Source organism: Anguilla anguilla, chromosome 6, assembly GCF_013347855.1.
Source record: "Anguilla anguilla isolate fAngAng1 chromosome 6, fAngAng1.pri, whole genome shotgun sequence".
Classification (NCBI taxonomy): Eukaryota; Metazoa; Chordata; class Actinopteri; order Anguilliformes; family Anguillidae; genus Anguilla; species Anguilla anguilla.
Genome location: NC_049206.1, coordinates 31,449,607 through 31,475,647, shown reverse-complemented (window position 1 = coordinate 31,475,647; position 26,041 = coordinate 31,449,607). Strand labels below are relative to the sequence as shown.

Sequence of the window (26,041 nt, the reverse complement as noted above, 5' to 3'; positions counted from 1 at the left end):
AATGTGGGGGATACCCAGTCCTGGTCCTGGAGGATCACGATTCCAAGGCCAATTGGAACAGTACTTGAGGTGTGCTGCTATCAAAGTTGTGTTTTGTGAGACAGCAGTAGCATGTTTCACTGTAGATTGGATGTTTTTGAAACACTGAGCAATGTTTTATATGTATATAACATAAAACCAGCAAGATGCCTAAATACCTGGGACAACAACAAAAAAATTAAAGCCGCAAGCGGCGTTGGGAGGGGTCCAAGCATTGGCACCATCTCGCCCCCTATGGAGTGATTTTAAAATGGCTTTGTCCTCATGATCATATGCCTGCACCAAACATATCTACTGAATATCATGATGATCGTATAAAATATTGATGACTTATGGCCAATTTTGTGCGAAGAGACGCTGTCGGGTGATTTAAGCCGGGCACCCACCGCACGCGTATCGACCGCGAGCGCACTACGCGCGTAACTGAAGCGTAGTTGAAGTACTGTTATTACAACGGCAGCGGGCGACGTCGTCTCCACCAGATGCGAACGCGTCGCGAACCGGCTGCGAAGCTCGCGCGACACAAGCGAAAAAAAAATACAAGCCTTTTCGTTTTTGTATTGTCCTTGCAGAAAAGAAAAAAAAAAAAAAAACTGGAAGCTGGGGAAAAAACAAACTTAGTTTCGCTATCTTATTTTGCAGAGGGGGTGGGGTAAATTTGAAAATACACCACAGAAAGACTATTGAATGACGTAGAAGTGAATGCACCGAGCAGCGGTTTGTTAGCTCGAGTGTTGGAAGGTAGTTTTTAACCAACCATTGCTCAGCCTATTTGACTTCTCCGATGTCTTCGTTTGCCGTGATTAGCTGATTTTACTAAATCTGATCCTATAAATGTTTTGACGTGAATGACAAGACAACACGGGAATTCCCAATGGTTGATTACGGATTATCTATTATTATTATGATCATTACATATTCTTCATGAAATTGGCACGCTTGTTAACGTTGCGATTTAAGCTTATGGTAATTCTTGAAAGCGTTTACTTTCTCACGTATTTACATGAGTTAACGAAATATTACCAAATTAACAGACTGAAAAAGGTCTCTCACCAAGTATTCGCTTACCCATAATCAAAAGTCCTGAACAAACGTGAAATACACGATGTAAGCCCACTGCAGACTGCGAGAGCTACTAGGAATATAGAGCTTTAAGCAAGCCTTTGCGCGACACAAACGGAACCAGTGGAGACACCCTACGCGTTGCGCCGTGCTGCTTCGCCGTGCTGCTTACGCGACGCGCGCGGTGGGTGCCCGGCGTTAGTTGCGTGGCAATGGATGTGTCCTGGCCGCTTCCCGTAAAGGCCTTTACTATGTCGTAACACTTAGATGGCATGTCGTAACACTTAGATGGCCCGGCGTGTATGCACAGCTGCAGTGTTTCTGCGCCGCAACTAAAAGGCATCACACTAGTGTTGTCAGGATACCAAAATTTTGAAGTTGATACTGATACCAGGTTTAGTATCACGATACTCAGTATTGAAATGATACTTGAAACTTAAACGATGCTAATTCCATACTCGGTACCTAACGATACTGAAATTACCTTAATAGATCAGAAACGTAATGTCCACAAGGGTTGACCTCATTTTCGAATTCATTGTTCATGAACAACCTGGTTCATTAACAACCTTTAAGTTGAAGCCTCTTCAACATATTAATATGCATAGGCCTATAGTGTAACAACACTGAACAATAGAAAAATGTTAAATATATTTCAAAAATTGAACAGTTGTAAACTAAATAATCTTTAAAACAGGTCTTTCACCTTTAAATAGATCTAAAAACAGCATATTTTAATAACAATACAGCATCTATCTATAATAAAATATTTCCACATTGGAACACCTATTGCTACTGAAGTGAACTGAGTCAAAGCTTGCGCTGGAGCAAGGAGCTGAGTGCACAAGCGCAAGTCACCTCACTTGGCAACCTTAGTTGCTACTGCTATCCAGCGAAGATTCTGACAAATTACACTTTTCATCCTCTCAATCGGTAATGCGGGAGACACAGTTCCCTGACTTTTACATTTGACGCAAAACTACGGAACGTTGGAAAATTCTAATGCCGAACTGTTTCTTTTTTTTTTTTTTTTTTTCGTAAGTACCGAAAAAGTGCTGAAGTTTCGGTGTACCGAATCAGACACAAACGTACACCAATCCATCAGCTTAGCAGAGAATGCACATTTCAGAGCGCCTCAGAGACAAATAGAATAATAACACATAAATACACATTTCAAATAATAAACACGACATTGAGAAAAAACGGAACAAAAGACGAGATATCAAGTCGCGACCTACGCGCAGAGCAGCCTACCATTTTATTTATTTAGACATTGGCAGATGAGAAAATGTTCTATTTTTTAAAACCTATAAAACGCTATTCCAAAAGCAAAATCAGACATATTATACATCGTTAGAAAGCTTATACTCTCACCTACTGAATAAATGAATTGTCAATCAAGCTAAATTGTACTAAAAAGGGCGACAACGCCGTAAGCAACAGGTGTGGTATTATGCACAGCTATTTTTGAAGGTAGCCGACATTTCACAAACGGAGTGTAGCACAGTGGGTAAGGAACTGGGCTTGTAACCGAAAGGTCGCAGGTTCGATTCCCGGGTAAGGACACTGCCGTTGTACCCTTGAGCAAGGTACTTAACCGTAATTGCTTCAGTATATATCCAGCTGTATAAATGGATACAATGTAAAATGCTGTGTAAAAAGTTGTGTAAGTCGCTCTGGATAATTGCTAAATGCCTGTAATGTAATGTAATATATATGTCTTAGCCATGCTCAGAATTTCTCAAGAATAATATTTTCCAAGAAATGACGAAAGTCATCGATAAAATTTCACCAGGTGCAGTATCTTTTACCACTACCACAGACTGAATGCATAATGCAGCTATAATGAGACAAAACGTTTGGTTACACTGAGCTATAAAACGCTATTCCAGAAGTAAAACTAGACATATTATACATCATTAGAAAGCCTATTTTGTCATCTATTTGATCGATTAATTGTCGATCAAGCCAGATTGTACTCCAAAGGATGAAAACATTGTAAACTAGAAGAGTGCCCTCAGTAGAGTGCAGATCTCCACCAGGCATGTTAGCTTTGCTGATGCCGCAATAGAGGCTACACAATCAATGCAACCAGACAAATACAATATTACAAGTTTTACCATGTGCCACTGAAAAAACGCCGATTCAGTGGAGTAATGCTAAAGGTGGTGACATGATAGCTAAATTCATTCATATCAGCCACAATGTGTTAGACAGAGCAAACGTTGACGTTATGGTCTGGCACATTTGTTTCAAATCTGGACAGGAACAATTCCAAAAGACCAGCGATGTAAAATATCAATTTCAACGTGAAAATGCCGACAAAATAATTGCCACAGATTCAAACATTAACGTACCCCGTTAGTTGCCGGATTATTTTGTTGGCATTTTAACGTTGAAATTGACATTTTACATCGCTGGTCTTTCATTCCAAACCGAAGCAGTTGTTGATCACTTGCGGCCCCTACCGGCCGGTTAGGAGGAGTGAGGAGTTAGCATTCAATGTATTTCAATGGACAATGATGGAAATGGATTCAAATAAAATACTTGTCGTTGACCGATTTGCAAAATATTCAAGAATTCCGCTCCTTGGCCTGTTGTCAGCATGCACAACAAGTATTAGGCTTATCGGCTCAGTGGTATGCGAGATTAGCTGTGGACAGATACACAAACACACACACACACACACACACACACGACCAAACGGATAATCCCCTCCAGGCTCTCGCCTGGTGGAGATAACAACATGTGTGGTATTGCGCACAGCTATTTTGTAAGGTACCCAGGCGTCACAAATGATTGTATATTTCAGAGATGGATTGTCCAAGACCAATACATGACCACTGAGTCTCGAAAAGGACATTTCTATGCGTAAAACCAATGATAAGGTTGTATATTTATTCCATATTTAGTTGCAGATATTGACAGTAGAATGACGTGGTATATTTTTTTTTAAATTCCTCTTTATTTCAGTGTTCAGTGAGCAGGGTTTTTCACAGCTGTACTGGCATACCTGTACAGCTGTACTGGCTATTGTTGGCTTTATCTTGTTGCTACGGTGGAATACAAATTTTTAGTGGTAAAAGAATGTTTTCATGTATGCCCAGATAGACACTATTGTCCAGTGTGTCATGCGCGGGGAGTGTGACTGCAGATGAGACTGTAGGGATGGGGTTCTTGGTAAATGCACAACCAGCGTGACAATGGCGGCGTTGCGAAACTTTGTATTCGGCATAGTTGCCCTGAATCATCTACTAATAAAACTAGAACACTGAGTTCATGTTTTCAACTCATAATTTGGTTGCAGGAGCAGAGAATGTGTGAACTAAGCAATCTAGGCACACCGGCGTCCCAAACATTAGGGGCGAAGTTATTTGAACTCGGAGCAACAATGGCCAACCACATTGTGAAGGCACTGTTGGAATGTGTCAACAAGTACAGATTTACAGATGATATTATTTATTTTTTTACAACTAGTGCTTAATATCTCTGGCCTGCGATGAAGCATCAGTTATGCTGGGGAGGCAATCTGGTGTTCCCACTCAACTCTGTTGTCAGTTTCCCAACATTTTCATCTGGCACTGCTCAAATCATTGCATTGAACAAGCTGTTGGGGATGTTGTGAAAGACGTGACGAGTCTCAGTCATTTTTACATTTTCTTTGACAATTTGTATTCTTATCACGCGTCCCCAAAAAACCAGAGGGAACTGACACAATGTGCACAAGATATTGGACAGCGGCTGCTGACCATAGGTCATGTAAGCATTACATTACATAACATTACTATTTGGCAGGCACTTTTATCCAAAGCCATGTATGATATTCTGAAGGTCATTGGACAACTGCAAAACACAGGTCCAATAAGGTACAATACTCATTATGCAATGGTTATCCATAGCCGTGAACATGAAGTTCAGTTCACGCAGTAAGCATGGGCTAGGTCAGAAAGTTATCACAAGTCAATCTAGAATGAGACATGATGACAATATATGATAGAGCTACAACATCAAGATAATGATACAAGTGCAATACAAGTGCTGGATGAAGATACAGTTATAACATGTAGAGGATCAGGGTGGGGGGTTGTAGTTGCAGATGAGACTGCAGGGAGGGATACTTGTTAAATAACGACCAGAGCAACAATAGTGGCGCTGCGATACTCCGCATTTTGGCATAGTTGTCGGTTGTACCGTCTACTAATGAAACTAAAACAAAGCGTTTCTGTTTATATTGCATACTTTGGTTGCAGTAGCACTGAATGTCTGAATTCAGCGATCTCGGTACGCCAGCGTGCCGACCATTAGGGGCTTTGCGCTAAGAGGTTAAGTCTGGGTTTGTTCGTTTGTTTATTTAGATCCCCATTAGCTACTGTATTGTAACAGTAGCTACTCTTCCTGGGGTCCCCATAAATCTTTTACAATACTTCAATACAGAAAAATACATCAATACACATCCGTAACATTCATACTCACAATAAGACTCACAATACATAACAATGCACTACATAACAATACACAATACATAACACAACCACTAAGACACACAACAACCAACAACAACTCAAAGCCTGTCAATACATATGATAGCTCTATATAATAATTTCATCTCTTAAATAATTGAGAAAAGAAATAATTTAGCAACTCATCCTTTAAATCACAAATAAAGTGGGATGGATAGCTCTCTACAACCAATTACATCTTCAAGAACAGACAGAAAAAAAAAAAAAAAAAAAAATATATATATATATATATATATATATATATATATATATATATATATATATATATATATATACACAGTGGCTCCAGAATTGTTGGCACCCTTAATGAAAATGAAGAAAAAGGCTGCATATAATAAATGACACAGATAATAATCTATATGTTATGTTAAAACATAGGGGAAAACCTATATACTTTTATTTCAATACATTTACTCTCATGCTTCAATGTTTTTTTTATTAAGTAATCTAATTTTTTTCGACAACCAAGGGTGCCATAATTATTGGCACCCCTAATAATTATTGTAAGTAAAATCAAACAAAATGAAATTGACAATACAATTTTACTTAATTTAGTTAATCTCCGTCTAAAGGAACTATATTGTGTCATTCCATCACTTCCAGTTTCACTACAGAATAAAATACAGAATAAAAATGAGGTAACAAGCATAACTGCAAGCCAAATAACTGTCAATTCAGAAGAGACCGATGGTAATTTACCGTCACAAGTCTGGTAATGGGTACAAAAAAAGACAAACGGTTAAACATACCACTTAGCACTGTAAGGGGAATAATAAAAAGGTGTAAAACATATGGAATGGTTGCAAATTTTCCAGGAAGAGGAAGCAAGTGCATGGTGTCCCTACGGGCAGTGAGGAAGATGGTGAGAGAGGCCATTAATTACCCAAGGATCACTCTTTAAGAATGGCAGAGATTGGTTTGTTTCTTGCGGTCAACAAGTCTAAAAAAAGCATTAAATGGCACCTCCATACCAACTAACTCTTTGGAAGGGTGGCACCAAGACAGCCCTTACTGAGCACAATAAACAAAACCAAGAATCTGGAGCTTGCCAAACCTCATTGGGATTATGACTGGAAGAGAGTGCTATTGTCAGATGAGACCAAAATTGAACGTTTTGGCCATACACACCATCAACATGTTTGGCGGCAAAAGAGGAATGCAAACAGGAGAAGCACCTCATACCTACGGTCAAATATGGAGGTGGGTCATTGATATTTTGGAGATGTTTTTCTGGCAGTGGTACTGGGGCACTATTTTAGATCAATGGCACAATGAATTCAACAAAGTACCAGGAAATTCTGGCAGAAAATTTAGTTGTCTCTGCTAAGAAGCTAGGACTTAGTCATAGGTAGATTGTCCAGCAGGACAGTGACTTTAAGCATACATCAAAATCTAAACAGAAATGCTTAAGTGAAATGAACATCCATGTTTTCCAATGGCCATCTCAGTCTCCAGACTTAAATTCCATCAAAAACCTGTGGTCTGAACTGAAGAGGGGGGGAGTCCATAAGCGCAAACCCAAAGATATCAATGATTCACAAATTATAGGAAAAGACTCATGGCTGTCGTCTTTGCCAGGGGTGTTTTCACAAAGTACTAAACCAGGGGTGCCTGGAGTGGAACTTTGTTAAAACTTCTTGTATTACTTTCTGAAATCAAAAAACTTAATGTTATGAATTCCATGCCACCATTGCTCGATAATTAACTGTTCTCTGTATTAAACTAGTTCTACACTGAGGCAACAGAAAACAACTCTCAGATGACTGCCGAGTAGAATAATGATGTCTGTCTGAAAAAAATGATAGGTTACTATAAAGTTTTTTCTGGGATTTCAGTTAGGATGATATGGAGAATAATGCAACCTGCATTTTACACTTAACCAAGCCAATTGATTATTCATTGTACTTACTTACTTGTTTGATATGGGCAGTGAAGAGCAATGCGAGCTGCTTTGTTCTGAGCTACCTGTAAACCTGTTCAAATTGCTTTCTGTTGTATTGGACCAAATCACTGAACAATAATCTAACTGTGATAACACTAATGCTTGCACTAATTGTTTGGTTAAATAGATAGGCATGAATTTTCTACAGTGTTTTATAGCAGCCATGCCTCTGCCCATTTTTACCACCATTTGATCAATTTGGCTGTTCCAAGACATTATACTATCAACAGTGATCCCTAATAGCTTTGCTTCTGTTACTTGTTCAATATCTGTATCTCCTATAGTTAAGTGTAAAATTGGTGCGACTTTTAATGAATATTTTGAACCAAATACCATACATTTTGCCTTTTCTATATTAAGAACCAATTTATTTGCCGTTACCCATCCTTCTATTAACTTTAATTCTTCATTTAAAACCCTACTGAGTTCTCCAGGTGTGTGTGCTGATTTATATATTGTGGAATCATCTGCATACATCGCAATGGTGGCATTAATTCAAAATTAGAGGTAAATCATTTGTAAAAATGGAGAACAAAAGCAGCCCTAAACAACTTTCTTGAGGCACTCCACAACTCACTGCTCTTACCTCAGAATAACTACCATTAAAATGTACAGTATATTTCCTGTTGGTGAGATAACTTTTGATCCATGCAGCAGCAGATGCTTCAAAACCATAACAGCTCAACTTGTTAAATAACAACTTATGATCAAGTATGTCAAATGCTGCACTCAAATCCAACAATACAGCACCAACAACTTTTTTCTTACCAATTTCTTTCATCCAGACATCAGTCATCTGAGTTAACGCCGTAGTTGTAGAGTGCCCCTTTTTATATGCATGCTGATACACCGTATTCAAATCATTTAAAAAATAATAATTTTGGATTTGCTCATGTACTATTTTCTCCATAATTTTACTCAACACGGGTAGTAGGCTTATTGGTCGACTATTTTTACCTGAGAATGGTTCTTTACCATTCTTGGCTAGTGGAACAATCTTGGCTATTTTCCATTCTGAAGGACAAACACATTTTTCTACACTTAAATGAATGATGTAAGAAATAGGCAGAGCAATCCATTCTGCTACAGATTTCAGTAATGTCACATTAAGGTTAACAACACCTGGTTTTACCTTACTTGCTCGTAATAGTTTCTCTATTGTACCAATACTAACCCTCAAATTTAAACTTGATTTATTGATTTATTACTCATTATTCTGTCTTTTATTAACCTGTTAGAAAGCCCATCTTCTTCATATCTGAGATCCATTCCATCACACAAATCCTGTATTTTTTTCCTGAAATAATAACTTAAATAATTAGCAATATCTATTGGTTTAGTAAGAAGTTTTCCATCTGCTTCCAAAAAGGATGGTGTTGGTTTAACTCTTCTTCCCATTAATTCATTAAGTGCATTCCATATTTTTCTGCTGTCTAATTTAGCATCTTTAATTCTATTTTGATAGTAAATCCTTTTTTTCCTTTTGTTCAATTTTGTTACATAATTCCTTAATTTACAATATTTACCCACTATAATGCATCACCTGATTTTGTTGCTTCGGCCTTGGCTCGGTTTCTTTCCGCCATGTATTCTTTGAGTTCTTGGTCCAGCCATGGAGCCATAACATTTCTCACAGTTTGCTTTCTTACAGGGGCATGTTTGTCAATAATTGGCATTAACAAGCTAGTAAAAACATCTAATGCCAAATCAGGATCTTCCTCCTATAGAACTGTTGACCAGTCAATATTTCTTACTTCATCATAGTAATTATTTTCATTAAAATATTTAAACATCCTCTTTAGTATTTTGGAACATTAGTCCTCCTTCCAATTGCAATTAGATTATCACTGCAGCCTACTGGAATTGATATTGCTTTTCAGCATAACTCAGCAACGTTTGTAAAAATTAAATCAATGCAAGTCGATGATTTTGAACCATCAGCTCTGCAACATATTCGTGTTGGCTTTGTTAATAACTTGCAATAAATTACATGTATCTGCAAGAGAAAGCAACTTATTTCTGAGTTCACAATACCTTGAATTCCAATCAATATTTAAGTCACCCAGGAAGTAAATCTCATTATTTATATCACATACCCTATCTAACATTTCACATATTTGATCCAGATACATTATCGTTGCATTTGGTGGTCTATAACAGCACCCAATAAATGCTGGCTTTAGATAAGGCAGTTGAACTTGTAGCCAGATTACTTCAACTCCAATACTTCTTAGATCCTCCCTAACTCTTACTGGTATTTGGCTCTGAACATAAATTGCTACTCCACCTCCATTTGCATTCCTATCTTGTCTGTAAATATTATACCCAGCTATGTTCGATAAAGGACTGTTTATTGTTGAATCTAAATGTGTTTCTGAGATCGCCAATATATGTAAATTCTGTTCTATAAGAATTTCTGAAATGTCCTGTATTTTATTTCTTAACCTGCAAATATTCAAATGAGCTATTTTTAATCCCTTTTTCGGTAATGTGGAATTACTTTGCATCATAAAGTTTCTTTAATCAACATAAAATATGTATTTCATTACTTTCAGAGGCATCACATGAACAACAGAAAAAACAACTAAACACATACAAACATGTATACAGAAAATATGATACAGCCACACATACGTGCATACCCATTTCACCCCCAATGCAAAATTACACATACTGCTGAAACTTTAAAAAACCACGCCATCTCCCATCATAATTCATAGTTCTCATATGGCCACTAATTTACTTGCCTCCAAGGGCCTACTTATTACTGACAACTGAAATTCAGATTCATTTTAACTCGAAATGTACGTTCTCAACAAAAACTACTAAACAAACTCCCCATTTCTTTGTCATATAGAAAATCTTGCAGTTCATTCCCTTATTCTCTTATGTCCATGCCTGTTGATAGGTGCAAATTCCGTTTCATGTAAATCAGTCCAATCCTTTTACCTGATGTTTTGCAGACCTGGTTCCATCACCTCTTTAAAATAAGCCTCCGCTACTAAATAATCCATAATTTTTTTTTATTCTTCCCTGAAAGTTATAATCAATGTAGCCGGATGAATGATCCCATGCTTCACACCTGCACTCCTTAGTCTCTCTCATACTGCACGAAAACTGGCCCTCTTTTTAGCCATATCTGACGTCAGGTCAGGAAAAATCCATAGTTTCATTCCCCAAGCCTCCAGCATACCTTCCTTCCTCGAAATCCTTAAAATATCCTCTCTCGCCATGTATCTCTGCATCTTCACGATCATCGCCCTATTTCCAAATTTCACCACAGGTCCAACTCGATGAGCATTCTCCACTTCTGGTTCCAACAAAAATTTGTCTTTAAACAGCTCCTTAAAGAGTGAGGACATATAACTTGTAGGATTCTCCTTTTCGATATCTGTAGTTAGGCCAAACACTCGTAGGTTGTATTTTCTGCTGTGGCTTTCAAGCCGCTTTTTCTTTAAGTTCATCATTTTCCTTGCGGAGTAGCTTATTTGCTGTCTCCAGTTTTGTAATTCGACTGTCCATATTTCAGAATGCTTCTTCCACATCTCCAGTATTTACCAAGGCCATGTGCGAAAGCTCACTTGCCTTTTATGCCAATGTAACTCCTTTCATTTCGATCTAATTTGATTGATATCTCTTATTGTGTAGAGGATAGTACAACCTTTCCTACAGTATGTGGCATGTTTCATTTGTATTTTATTAGAAAGATTGAGGGCCCTGTGTATCCACTTTAGTGGTTGCTTCAGCAGTGTTGTGCATTCAAACGTACCACAACGCAGTTATATGCAAGCACTCGTTGAGGTGTAATTGTTTTTCTCTTCAGTTTTTGGTAGACTTTACCCGTTTTGCTAATTCATCAGCATGGCTGAAGCAAATTCTCTGGGGTGTGGGTCTGAACAAGAAGCATGAAGTCTAGCTGGGATATATACAAACATGTACAGTTGAGGCCAAAAGTTCACCTAGGCTAAAGATATTCAAACTCAATTTTTCCTGACTCCACACATTTCATGTTACCATACATTTCTTTTGGTATGTCAATTGGGGCATCTACTTTTTTTCGCATCAGAGGTCATTTTAGAACAAACAATCGATTAGTGACAGATTTATTTCAGCTTTAATCCACTATATCAGAATTCCAGTGGGTCAAAAGTTTACATACACCAAGTTTACTGTCTCTTTATACAGTCTGGAAGATTCCAGAAATTGATGTAATGACTTTTTAGAAGCTTCTGATTGGTCAAATGTCATAAATAGGAGTTAATTGAGAGTTAATTGGTACCCGTGGCTGTATTTTAGGGCCTACCTTTACAGCCACTGCTGTATTGCCCTTGTTACCTTGGGAAAATCCAAGCAACTCAGCCAAGACCTCAGAAAAAAATTGTGGTATCTCCACAAATCCGGTTCCTCTTTAGGAACAATTTCCAAACAACTGAAAGTACCACAAGCATCTGTACAAGCAATTGTATGCAAATATAAATAAATAAATATAAATAAAACTTTATTTGTATAGCACATTTTTTAAAACAAGTTTACAAAGTGCTTTACAGAAAATAGCAAAAAAATAAATAAATATTATTAAAAAATAAATAGTAAGTAATGCAGCAACAGTAAATATATGTGTTTTAAGTTTCTTTTTAAAGAAACACTGCTGACATTGTTGATGGCTCTATGGTTTTCTGGGAGAGAATTCCAGAGTTTGGGGCCATAGGAACTAAAGCAGATTTCCCACTTTTCATCTGGGTTCTAGGAATGGCCAGCATATTGCTGTCAGATGATCTAAGTGACCTAGCTAGAATATACTTTACAATCATATCACTGAGGTAAAGTGGGGCAAGACCATGAAGACATTTAAAAATTAATAAAATAATCTTAAAATAAATTCTGAACAACATAAGTAACCAATGAAGGGATGTGAGAGCAGGTGTGACATGATCCCTCATTTTAGTGCATGTTAGGATTCTAGCAGCAGCATTCTGAACTTGTTGCAGGTTCACAATGGACTTCTTGGGTAGGCCAGATAAAAGTGCATTACAGTAATCGAGTCTGCTAGACACAAAGGCGTGTATGAGTTTTTCATTGTCGGCAGCGGAAATAATATCTTGGACTTTGGAGATATTTCTAAGGTGATAATATGCTGTTTTGCAGACATTGGTTATTGAAACTTATCACTATCGAAGATAACTCCTAGATTTCTGACGTGGTTTTTGGCTTTCAGACTCATGGAGTCAAAATAGGGTAAAAAATCTTTTCTTTGTGTTTCATTTCCAATAACAAGGACCTCTGTTTTGTCTTTGTTCACCTGCAGAAAGTTCTGAGACATCCACAAGTTTATGTCATTCATGCAGTCAAGTAGGGAGCTGATAGACTTGTGGGCATCAGGTGCTAACGACAGGTATAGCTGAGTGTCATCTGCATACTGATGGAAGCTAATATTATGTTTATTGATAATACTCGCTAGCGGAAGCATATATAGATTAAATAATAAAGGGCCTAGAATCAAGCCTTGGGGGACTCCATATGATATGGCTTGGCGCTCGGAAACATGAGTGCCTAAGGCAACATAGTATTCACGACCAGCTAAGTATGATCGAATCCAGTTTAAGACAGTGCCAGAGAGGCCAACCCAGTTCTGCAGCTGATCAAGGAGTATGTCATGGTCAACCATATCAAAGGCAGCACTAAGATTTAAGAGAACTGGGGGCGACATAGCTCAGGAGGTAAGAGCAGTTGTCTGGCAGTCGGAGGGTTGCCGGTTTGATCCCCCGCCCTGAGCGTGTTGAAGTGTCCCTGAGCAAGACACCTAACCCCTAATTGCTCCCAACAAGCTCATTGGTACCTTGCATGGCAGCCTTTCACCGTTGGTGTGTGAATGGGTGAATGAGAGGAGTAAATTGTAAAGCGCTTTGGATAAAAGCGCTATAAAAATGCAGTCCATTTACCATTTAGAACCAATATAGAGAGGTTACCTGAGTCTCTATTAACTCTCAGATCGTTTAGCACCTTAAGGAGTGTTGTCTCAGTGCTATGGCAGGCCCGAAATCCAGACTGAAATACCTCATTAAGATTATTTGTATGGAGATTAACTGGATGGACACTGCTTTCTGAATTATTTTGCCAAGAAAGGCAAGGTTAGAGATCGGTCTATAGTTACCAAGTACAGAAGAGTCGAGATTGCTTTTCTTCAGCAGAGGCCTGACAATAGCTGTTTTGAGGCTATGTGGATACATTCCATGATGTAGTGACTGATTGACAATATTCATTACATCTGTTAATATTGAACTCAAGACTAGTTTGAAAAGGCCAGTTGGTATTGAATCAAGAGGACAACTTGAAGATTTCAGGAGTGATATTACTTTGTTTAGTGTGTTAAAATCAACAGCTGAAAAATCAGACATGCTGCTGTTTGCACCTCTATGCGGTGGAACAGTAGCCAGTTTCAGAGGCACAGTGTTCTCTATGTTATCTCTGATAGCCATAATTTTATTACTAAAGAATGCCACAAACTCATTGCATTTATCAGACAATAGGAGTTCAGATGAGATGTGAGGGGTGGAGTTAATCAGTCTATCAATGGTTGAAAAAAAAAATTTTGGGTTGTCTTTGTGATTGTCAATCATCCTTGAGAAATAAGATCTCCTTGCTAGCTTCATTTAATTATTAGATTTTTTCAAAATATTTTTGTAAGTAGCCTGGTGTACTGTCAGCCTGGTGCATCTCCATTTCCGTTCTGCTCTTCTGCATTCTCTTTTTAGTTCTAAAATAGCATTTGTGTTTCTCCAGGGGGCTCGAACTTTGCCTGTGATAGTCTTGATTTTCAGTGGGGCAATAGTGTTAATACAGTGTGTCAGTCTAGAATTGAAATTCTCAACTAAAGTATCACAGGAAGAGGATGGAAGGGGAGGGGGAGAGAGCATAAGATCCATGAAGGCTGCAGCAGAGTCATCAGCAAGATAACGCTTGGTAACAGTCCTCTTATCAGTCCTTGTGTTGGTACAGTGACACTCTACCTGTACAGTTGGTACAGGTAGAGTGACATTTCAAAGAAGACACAATAATGGTCAGATATTGCTACATCAGCTATTTGAGGGACCTTGATGTCTAAATCATGTGAAGTGACCAAGTCTAGAGTAATGGCCATGTTTATGAGTGGGGCCAAACACATGCTGAATACAATCAAAGAGTTCAGTAGCCTTGTTACATCAACAGTTTTAGGATCTGTGGGGACGTCCATATGAATATTAAAATCTCCAGTGATTAAAACATGGTCAAAGTCTGTCAAAATTCTGGAGAGCAAATCCCCAGGTTCGTCTAGAAAACCTTGGTGGGTGATAGACAACTAGCATGAGAACAGACTGATTACCCTTCAGATGCATTGCAAGGTATTCAAATGATGTAAATTCACCAAGAGAAATTTGCTTACAGTGTAGAGTACTGAGATACAGGCAGGTGACACCGTTGCCTCTCTTATTTCCTCTGGGAACGCTAAAGAAGTTAAAATTGGGGGGGGGGGGGGGGGTTCATTGAGTATAGGTACACCATTACTGTCCAGCCATGTCTCTGTTAGAAAGGGGAAGTCAAGTTCATGGTCCTCAATTAGCTGGCTTATTAAAAAAGACTTATTGGTCAACGACCTGACATTAAATACAGCACATTTAAGAACTTGGGGAACTGGTTGCTCAGTATTCATTTGGCAGTTTACAGTTATTAAGTTCTGCTTATTAGAGCCCTGCATCATTTGGCCATGTCACTGGCTATTGCAAATGACAGGAATGTTCTGAAAAGTAGCATGGTTGTATGCGTGTCAATTCAGTTTACCAATGGAGCTCTCTATATTTACCGGACCAGAGTGTCGAAGAAATCCTTAGGAGCGTTGCTTGCCGAGTCTGCTCTGAAGTTCATCCATTTCATTCACCTTTTTCCTCAGTGTCTCAGAAATCATTTTAAGAGGAGATTGAGAATTTTGTTGGTCGTTTTCCTGGACAACGTGTCTGTTAAAAGGGAAGTGGGGGGTGGTGGATATTGTAACGTAGATTTGCAGCGAGCATTTGCACATTGGCGATGTTCGGGTGAAGCCCATCTGCTTTGAAAAGATTTCTGCGCTCCAGAACAGATTGAAGTTGTCAATGAAATGGACTTTGCGGGCAAGACATTCATAAGCTAGCCAAGTATTAAGTCCCAGTAGTCTGCTAAAATGGCCATTCCCTCGGCCCATTGTGGGTATTGGTCCCGATATGTGCACTTGAGTTGTGTAAGACTCAAGAGTTTCCAGCAAGTGAATAAAATCCTGTTCTAAAAGTTCAGACTGTTGTTTTGAGATGTTGTTGGAGCCTACGCGCAAAATAATTTTGTCAACAGCCGGATGATTCTGCAGAATCTGCGGGATTTTGTCCGTTATATCACAGAGAGTAGCACCAGGAAAACAACATGTTTTAAGCATCTTCCTCCTCACATCCCTGATTAATGAGTCCCCTATAAGCAGAGTTGTAGGGTCGGGCGACTGTGGCACCGATGTATGTGCCTGCCAGTCAGTATGGGGATTGTGATGGTGTTTAGAAATCAGTGGCTGCTGGGCGCTCTCCTCAGGCAAACCAGGGCGAGGGTGGTTGTGCTTGGAGTGTTGGGGCTGCAACACACAGTCCCTGGGGGGTGCTTAGGCAGTTAGGAGCTCTTCGATTGTAGGGGAGTTGGGTGATTCGGGCTCTGACAGCGCGTGGTACCTGTTTCTTAACTCAGAAGGTTGTTGGCGTATGGTAGGTGGTGAAAGCTGCTTGCTGTTGGTATTTCCCTGGACGACCGTCCATGGCTCTTTGTTAGGCATCCCTGGGGTAGAAGTTGACATAAGCCTTGGCTTTGGCTTAGCGCCTAGTTTTTCCCATTTGGTTGTCACCGACACCTCGGCATTGGTGCTGACGCCATTCCAGGGAATAGTTGCGTCCACGTTCGGGTCAGCCATGGGGGTAGATGGTGGTAAAATCATGGAGTCGAGGAGCAGCTCGTTGTCCTTTGTCTGATGAAGCACTGATATTCTTCCATCTAATTCAGCGATTTTCTGGTCCTGGTGGCGACAGCCCTCACAAGCCGGCGGAGAGGTGAGCGGAGGCATAGTTACTCACTGTCTACGGTACACCGTTTATTGATGATTTGAGTTGATTGAAGATCTTTTTCCAGGGTATATATAATCCAACAAGGCTGTATGGTTGTTTGTAAGTAGTCATTTTCAAAACAAATAAGACTTTGATGTATGCATCAAACAAGAAGACACAAAGTTCAACAAAAGTTAGAACACCAAAAATAAAAGAAAACCGTCCAGTCGGAGCTGAAATGATAACTTTAGTTTTTAAATTGCTTCGACGGCGGTAGAAGATGAGGAGAGAGCCACAGCATTGATTTACTTTTAATTGTTGAGCTCTAAATAAAGCTGTAACATTTCCATATCAAAAATTACCTGTACAGAATTAGATGATTTTGTCCCTTTGGATCATCGTTCCCCTGGAAAGACAATTTTATCCGTATTAGTTTGTTTTAACAGCACATTCAGACGTGTCTCTTTCAAACTCAATTACAGTATATCTCCAGCCCCTGAAATCTTGGAACCACACAGACACTGCATCGTTCAGGAAGGAGGTACAAATTAACCCCCAGGGCTGAATGAACTTAGTCTGAAAGGTTTAACTGAACCCCAAGACAACAACAAAGAAACTGGTGAAGGAGTTGGAGGCATCAGGTAGTATCTACATCCACCATGATGAGAATCCTACATCGCTATGGCCTGAAAGGCTGTTGCGCAAGGAAGACCGGCATAAAAAAGCTAGAATGAAGTTTGCAGGTGATCACCAGCATGAAGACCTAGCCTTTTGGAGGAGTGTTCTCTGGTCAGATGGAAGAATTGAACTGTTTGGCCATAATGATCAGCGCTATGTATATAGGGAAAAAAGTGAGGCTTTTAATCCGAAGAACAGCATCCCAACTGTGAAGCATAGGGGTGGCAGCATCATGTTGTGGGGGTGTTTTGCTGCAAAGGGGATTGGTGCACTTCAGAAAATAGATGACATCATCAGGAAGGAGGATTATCTAGAAATACTGAAGCAACACCTCAAGACATCAGCTAGAAAGTTAAAACTTGGTCACAACTGAGTCTTCCGGCAGGACAATTATCCTAAGCATACCTCCAAAGTTGAAACAAAATGGCTTAAAGACAACAAAGTGAAAGTATTGGAGTGGCCATCACAAAGCCCTGACCTGAATCCCATAGAAAATTTGTGGACTGAACTGAAAAGGCATGTCTGAGCAAGGAGGCCACAAACCTGACTGAGTTACACAAGTTCTCTGAGGAGAAATGAGCAAAAATTCCGGCAAAGTATTGTGAGAAACTTGTGGAAGGCTACCCCAAACATTTGATTCAAGTTAAGCAATTAAAAGGCAATCCCACCAAATACTAACAAAGCGTTTGTAAACTTTTGACCCACTGAAAATCTGATATAGTACATAAAAGCTGACATAAATCTGTCTCTTAGCTATTATTTTAAAATTACCTCAACACAGGAAATGTGTGGTTATGTGATGTAACAAGTTCTGCAGTCTTTCTCCCTACAAACCACACAATCCATTGTTCTTATACGCACACAGGCTTTATTGTGCGCTCGATACAAAAAATCGCCAACAGCTGTGGTTGTAGGCCAGCTAAACCTCTCCATCTTCGTCCTGCAGATGGTGCCCTAACCACACCACCCCTACACATACCCCCACCGCCCAACTTAGGGCGGGGAGCTGTCCGGCTGCCAGCCAACCCCCCTCCCCCAAGCGGGAGAGGATGTCAGCCACCGCCATCCGAGCCCCCGTCTTATGGATCACCTTGAACTTATATGGTTGCAATACCAGATACCAACAAGTGATCCGTGCATTGGCATCTTTCATGCGGTGGAGCCACTGAAAGGATGCGTGGTCTGAACAGAGAGTGTTGTGGCATCCCAGGAGATAATAACGGAGGGTGCCGACTGCCCACTTGATGGCCAGGCACTCCTTCTCCACAGTGCTGTACTTTGCATCCCGCTGTGACAGCTTCCAGCTAATGTACAGCACAGGGCAGTCGACAGCGTCGTGAAAAAACAAGCAGTGCCTGACTGGTCCAGGAGGTTGTTGACCCTAGGCATAGGATATGCCTAGGGTCAACGATATGTGAGACATCATTTATTTAGCGATAATCAACACAGACGTGCTCAGACCCATCCTGCTTAGGCACAAGCACAATAGGACTGCTGCACACTGTGTTTGATTCTTCTGTTACTCCCATCTCTTACATAGCCTGCAATTCCACCTGCATCGTCTTTTTTTGTGTTCAGGCAATCTATAAAGCCGAGAACACACCGTTGCACCTGGAGATGTGTCAATATGGTGGTGGATGAGATTTGTGTGCCCTGGAAGGGTAGAGAATATATCAGCAAAGCACGTATGCAACTGGGCCACATCTGCTCTCTGCCACAGTGAGAGATGATTATCACAAAGGGCCGGGGTAGAATTAGCCTGTTTTGTCACCTCTGGACCCAACTCATCTGTCTCACTCACTATGGTAACCAGAGAAACAGGAGCCGCCTCTCTCCATGTTTTTAGGAGGTTGAGGTGGTACATCTATGTTGCCCCACCCCTCTCAGACTGTACAACTTCATAATCAACATCCCCCACTTGCCGTGTGACCACAAAGGGCCCTTGCCACCTGGCAAGCAATTTGGAGGTAGAAGATGAGAGTAATACAATCACTTTATCTCCCAGTGCAAATTGTCTCAGCTGAACATCTTTATTATATACAAGCTACTGTCGTTGCTTGTGCAACATTCTTAGCCGACATGCTACACAGCGGCACTGCTTTCGGGTTTCGCATTGCATAGTCTCCTAAAACTAACACAAAGCGATGCCTGCGTGCACTTTGGTCTAATGGCCCGATGAGGTCAATCCCCACCCGTTCAAATGGGACCTCCATTAATGGTAATGGGCGCAAAGCCACTTTTGGAGTGGCTGCGGGATTAACTAACTGACAATCGGGACAAGATACACATCACCTCTGCACTTCACCGCGAATGCCTGGTCAATAGAATCGGGCCCATCCTGACGGCTCTTTGGTACCAACAACTGGGTGATTTCCATTCCCGTTTGAGTGTTACCACTCACTCGGTATAGCCGAGATAATTAAATAATTTCCATTATCTTTAATAATGGAAAAATAAGGGTGAACTAGAGCGGTGCCAGGGTGTGCCCGGTGACCATCGATAGCTATCACTTAGTCAAAGGCAAAGCGTAAAGTATCATCTCGATACTGCTCGAGCGGAGAGTCCTCCTGGATATGTATGCTGGAAGTCGGGGAAGCTCTCACAAGAGCTTTTCTTTACTTTACTTTATTCAATTTATTTGACAGGGTCTGTACATTTTTTAACATGAATTTCAGCAATAGAAATTTGATGCATTGTACCAGATATAGCTAAGAGCTCATTTTCATCTGCAGTCCCTGGGCAGGTGTACAACAATAAAACAGTCAGGACAATCACAGTATACAAAAGAGTCAGAACAATCACATATAAAACAGTCAAAAAAGTCAGGACAATCACACAAATACATTATAAATACATTATAAAACTCATAAAACTCTCCCTCAGCAGTGTTGGACGACCTTGCGTCACCACTGAACACATCACATAGCTCATAGATTCCTATCAGTCGTGATTGCTTCATTATGTAACTTTTCATTACATTATTAAACCCCGGCCAATCAATACCCAATAAAAGGGGATGCGACAGGCGGAAGCTAACCGCAGCCTTTACTCTATGCTTTTTCCCCCATATCGAATTTCCATTGGCACCACTGGGTAATCGTAAATATACCCATGCACACACCTTATTGACACCTACAATGCTTCCACCAATGGCTCAGGCCGAACCAACCTTTGGTGAATCATGGTTTGTTTACACCCTGAATCCAACAAAACCTGGCATGTACCCCCTTGAATCCTTACCCGTATCCGGTACATCCTCTCCTGATCAGAGGAGGGGGCTTGCCGCCAGCGACCCGCACCACTTGTCACAGTTCCTTCAGGGGACAGTCCCTGCGGAAATGGTCGGGCCGCCCATAACGCCATCACTCCTGCTCAGGCGTCTGAGGAGGCCTCTGGGTGTTCTGTGCTGCAACCACTGAAACCGGGGACTGTGGGGGAACATAGAAGGGGTTATTGGAGAGAGAAGATGCAGTTTTCCCTGCTACCGACGAGGGTCATCCTGGTGGTCTTCTCCTTGGTGCTGGAACCGGATGAGAAGACCAGGGTTCTCTCGGGGCGGGGAAAGGTTCTAGAGAGCGAGGTTGGAGGGCGCTGAGGTGGTCCTCCGCCAGGGCAATGGTGGTGTCCAGTGAGTTAGGTCGATGGCAGTGCACCCAGTCGGCAGCCTTAGCACAAACTGCTTGAGCGTTACCTGCTGAACAGCCTCCACCGCCGAGTGCACTGCTGGCTGGAGCCACTGGTTAGCAGTGTAGGTTAATCAAGATATTACCAAAAACAGGTGAAATGACCGTTATCCCAGGAAGAAGCAGATCACAAGTTTGTAGTAAAAACAGGAAGATTTATTACGCAGCCGGCTACGGGAACAACTCAGAGAGAAAGTTAAAAATAGTACTGGTGGGTGATTAGATTTATACAGTTTAGAGTGGGTACATTTTGCATAATGTCAGAACTGGAGCGCTGCCTCTGATTGGTGATAAGAGGCTGTGCTTCCTTCCGATTGGACCATTCAAATTCAAACCCATCATATCTATTCAAATAGGTTACATTCACAATGAAATTGAAATACAACAGGGCGGCGACAGTGATCTTCCTCCGTTCGACGCACTTGGTCTGAAATTTCCCGCTTCAGGTCCATGTAATTAGTTCTCGAGGACGCCGGCAGGCTGTGCACAGCTTGTTGAGCTTCCCCGGCGAGAAGAAGAAGCAAACACACAGCCTACTCCTCTGTAGCCCACCCGCAGGCAGCCACTGTACCCTCGAATGTGGCCAGGTATGCCTCTACGTCCTCAGCATCTGCCATTCTTGGTATCTGTAGTCCGGCATACCTGCCAGTTGGAGTGGTCGGCAGTGACCGTCCTGCGGGGTTCCGCTGCAGCATGCTCTGCAGGAGAACCTGATCCTCTGCCTGTCCCTGAGCCAGCTCAAAGAGGGCTGCAGTCTGTTTCTCCTGCAGCACCGCTAGATGTTTCAGGGCTTGCCCCAGTGACAATTCACCCTCGCTCCTGCTTGTCCTTCCAGTTTGTTTTTGCCTCCTTTCTCTCCCCATACAGGCCACCACTGTAACAAGTTCTGCAGTCCTTCATTCCACAAAGCGCACAATCCATAGTTCTTAGACGCACAGACTTTGTGCGCTTGATACAAAAACAAGGAAACACAAACAAACCAAAACACACGATAAGTTAGGGGATTAAATGAAACGTCGCTCCCGCATGCGTCTCTCATTCCAGCGCCCCGATCTCACTGCAGGCAGAGCATATAGACAATTAGCAATTAATCGTAATCGCAAGCAGCTGTGGTTGTAGGCCAGCTAAACCACTCCCTCTCCGCCTGCAAATGGCGCCCTAACCACACCACCCCTTTTGAGTTTGAAAGTCTTTAGCCTAGGTGTATGTAAACTTTTGGCCTTAACTGTATTGGTATTATATTACCTTGCTTCCAGCCCTCTGGTATTTCACCAGTTTCTAAAGTTTGTGTAAAAATACCTGCCAGTGGTCTAAAGATGATCTCACATAACTCATAAACATAAATAGGTATATACCATCAGGACCCTGCTGCCTTGTTTGTCTTTAGTTTAAGTAATTTGTGCAGTAATTTTTTATCCTCTATCTCAATATCTGCTGACATTCTGAGTGCTGAATGTGCCTTCCAGTCTATGAGTAACCTCTCTAGTAAAACTCTGAACCAAGTCATTTTTTTAAGCCATCAGCAATATCTGTATTCTTATAAATACTGCTTATAAAGCAATATTTCTTCTTTATTAGTGATCCAATTGACATCCTTCTTGACTTTCATTTTCCTACTGCAACATTGAAAGAAATGTTTAGGGTTACTTTTTGCATCTTGAGCAGTTTTCCTTTCAAAGTGCCTCTTGGCTCCCCTTTGTTATTTTTTAATCTTAGCACACATATTACAATATTCAGCTGTATTACTCTCAGTACTGTTCTTTTTATATATCTCATAGTTTTTTTTCTCAAGCTGTCCTGTATAGCTTTGTTCATCCACTGGTGAGACTGCTTATTCAACTTACTTTTCCTTACCTTTGGAATAAATTTACATTGTGCCTCAAGAATAATCCTTTTGAGCCTGTCCCACTTGTCATTCACAGTCTTGAAATCCAGAAGTTGCACATAATCTGTATTACTTAAATTTTCTTGTATCTTGTTGAAATTGGCTCGCCTAAAATGAAGAATTCTGAGCTTAGAGGAGGCCCTGTTAATTTTCCAAAAATCAAAACTAACTGCAGAATGATCACTTGTCCCAAGTTGCTCGATTACCTTTATGCTGCAGGTTCTGTCAGGATCATTACATAGCACCAGATCCCTTTTGTAGACTGACTGGCATACTGTCCAAAAAAAAAATGTTATGTATAACATCTAAAAAATGTTCTCAATTTTTCCTTGTCCTGTCTTTAATTCCTAATTAATTGTGGGTTTGAAGTCACCCATAATATATATTGATTGAATATACTGTATATCCAAGACTACCTCAGATGCAGTTTTAACCTCTGAGCGCAAAGCCCCTAGTGGTCGGCACGCCGGCGTGCCGAGATTACAGAGCTCAGACATTCAGTGCTACTGCAACCAAAGTGTGAGTTAAAAACAGAAACGCGTTGTTTTAATTTCATTAGTAGACGATACACGACAACTATGCCGAATACGGAGTTTCACAGTGTCGCTCTGGTCATTCATTTAACACGCACCCCCTCCCAGTCTCATCTGCAACTACACCCCCCACCCATGACATAATGGACAATATTGTCTATCTGGGTATTCATAAAAATATTCTTTCACCACTCAAAAATCGTATTCCGTCATAGCAACAAGATAAACCTGACAACAGCCCTAAGATATGCCAGTACATCTGTGAAAACGCTGCTCACTGAATAAGGAAATAAACAAGAAAAAGTTTTAAAAAATGATATCATGTCATTCTACAATCAATATCTGGGACTAAATATTGAATAACTATACAACCTTACCATTGGTTTTACGCGTAGAGATGTCCCTTTTGAGGCTGAGTGGTCATGTATTGTCTTGGACAATCCATTTGTGAAATATACGCGCATTTCTGATGCCTGGGTACCTTCCAAAATACCTGTGCGTAATACCACGTGTTGTTTACGGCGTTTTCGCCCTTTTTAGTACAGTCTGGCTTGACTGACAGTTCATTTATTCAGTAGGTGAGAGTATAGGCTATCTAACGATGTATAACTTTTGGAATCACGTTTTATAGGTCAGCAGGGTTTCCGCCAGTGTATTGCAAGCCCGGCGGGCAGCCGGGCCTAAATTGACCCCCCGCCGGGCCTAAGCATCAGGGATTTTTTTTTTTTTTTTTTTTTTTTAACGTATTTTTAATATGTTTTTTAAACTGCAGTTGCCGTGGGGCGGCTTGGTTGGACAGCTCACCAGTGACATCTGTTGGTTAAAACGTGAACACACTATAGGAAAACAGCAGGTCTGTTCTTTACCCTCATTGTGCATAGAGTGACGTTCAACACTTGATGCTTCCAACTATCACAAGCTAACATTACCTAGCAAGCCACCGTTTCTTATTTAGTAGGCTAACTAACCTCGTTACAAACTGCGTTATCACTTCATCTCGTCAGTAAGTACATTCTTTTTATATTAACTTAAGCAGTGTGTAGGTAACGTTAAACTAGTAGCATGAATGTAATGTTCGATACATTGTAACATTACATGATGTATTAATCGCCATCTAAATAACGACTTCACTTGTTTATTAATAACGTTAGCTTGGTGACATTGATGTGCACGACAACGTGGTCATTTAGCTAACTTAGCTAGCTAGCTAAACAGTCAGTAACACAGATACATAGATATTTTGTTGTTGTTGAAATGTGCCCAGCATTCCAAGGCTGTACATTGTTGTAAGATTTAGTAGCCAATAAGTAGGCAGTGTTGTGCATATCCCACTCTTACAGCTCGTTTCCAGCCCAAACCACTACAAAGAGAGCAAACTTTTTTTTGTCAGTGACATTTCCTTCTGACATCTACGACGGCAATCACAAACAGGACATTTATTTTGCCTTTTTGTATAGCTATTTCCATGGAGAAAATCGCATTTATTATTATTATTTATTGGTAAAAACATTTACTTTGTATCCAGAGAGATAGCCAACTACTTGCACGTTACATAACGTGTAGCCATTTCATAATACGATCGCATTTCAGGCTAGAAAATAACCCGTTAATCCAGAGAAATTGCTGAGTCGTCTTAGAATCTTTTTCGCAACAGAATGTATCAAGGCTGGCAGCCCGGATCAAATTTGTTGTGACAGCTGCTGTCCAAAACAAACACCTGAGAGAGGCCGCCTGCGTGCGTGCCTCCCCCAAGGCATTACGTCATTGTTTTGCAATGCGCAGCTGTCGTAAAAACATGCTGGCTTCGATAAGCGGAATCGATAAGCTCGGAGCCATACGATTCCAATGAATAGGACAACTTGGAACCGGTTCGCGATTCCGATCCCTATTTAAATGCGCCCAGCATTCCAAGGCTTGTTGTAAGATTCAGTAGCCAATCAGGACTTGAATACAAGTTTTTTGTAGAGTGCAAAAACTTTGATATTATTTATTTTAATTTCTTTTGTTTTTGTTGAAATGTGCCCAGCATTCCAAGGCTGTAAGAATCAGTAGCCAATCAGGACTTTTTTCGTAAGTTTTTTGTAGAGTGCAAAAACTTTGATATTATTTATTTTAATTTTATTTAATTTCTTTTGTTGTTGTTGAAAACACAGCATTCCAAGTCTGTACATTGTTGTCAGATTCTTTGTAAGACTATGCTATGCTGTAAATAGTTGTTTTTTAAATGTGTGTTGAATAAATGACTTATTTATAACAACATTCACATTACATTATATTTTCAAATCTTCTGTCAGCTTTTAGCACTGACTTAATGTAGGGCCCTATGGAATCTGTATTATAGCTTTTTTAAATTCTCAATTCCGTGATTCCGTCTGTGATTCTGTTATCACAGAAACTATAGGGCCCTACCTTAACGCTGCCATCAGTCTGTCGCAGGCCCACGCTGGGCCCCCATCAAAAAAGACACTTGCCCGCCGGCCCGCGCTGGGCCGCCGGCCCCCATCAAAAGATACTTGCCACCAGGCCTAACAACTTTTCTGGGGGAAACCCTGGGTCAGCGTAACCGAAAATGTTCTTATCATCGCATTCACTTACGAATTCACTCGGTGGTAGCTG

At 40.6% G+C, this 26,041-nt stretch overlaps 1 protein-coding gene across 7 annotated transcripts in view; it reads left to right on the top strand.

Annotated features, from left to right (window-relative positions):
- The window catches only part of LOC118229832 (serine/threonine-protein kinase MRCK alpha-like), a 375,259-nt gene that overhangs the window by 265,720 nt on the left and 83,498 nt on the right, over window positions 1-26,041 (top strand). The window lies entirely within an intron of this gene.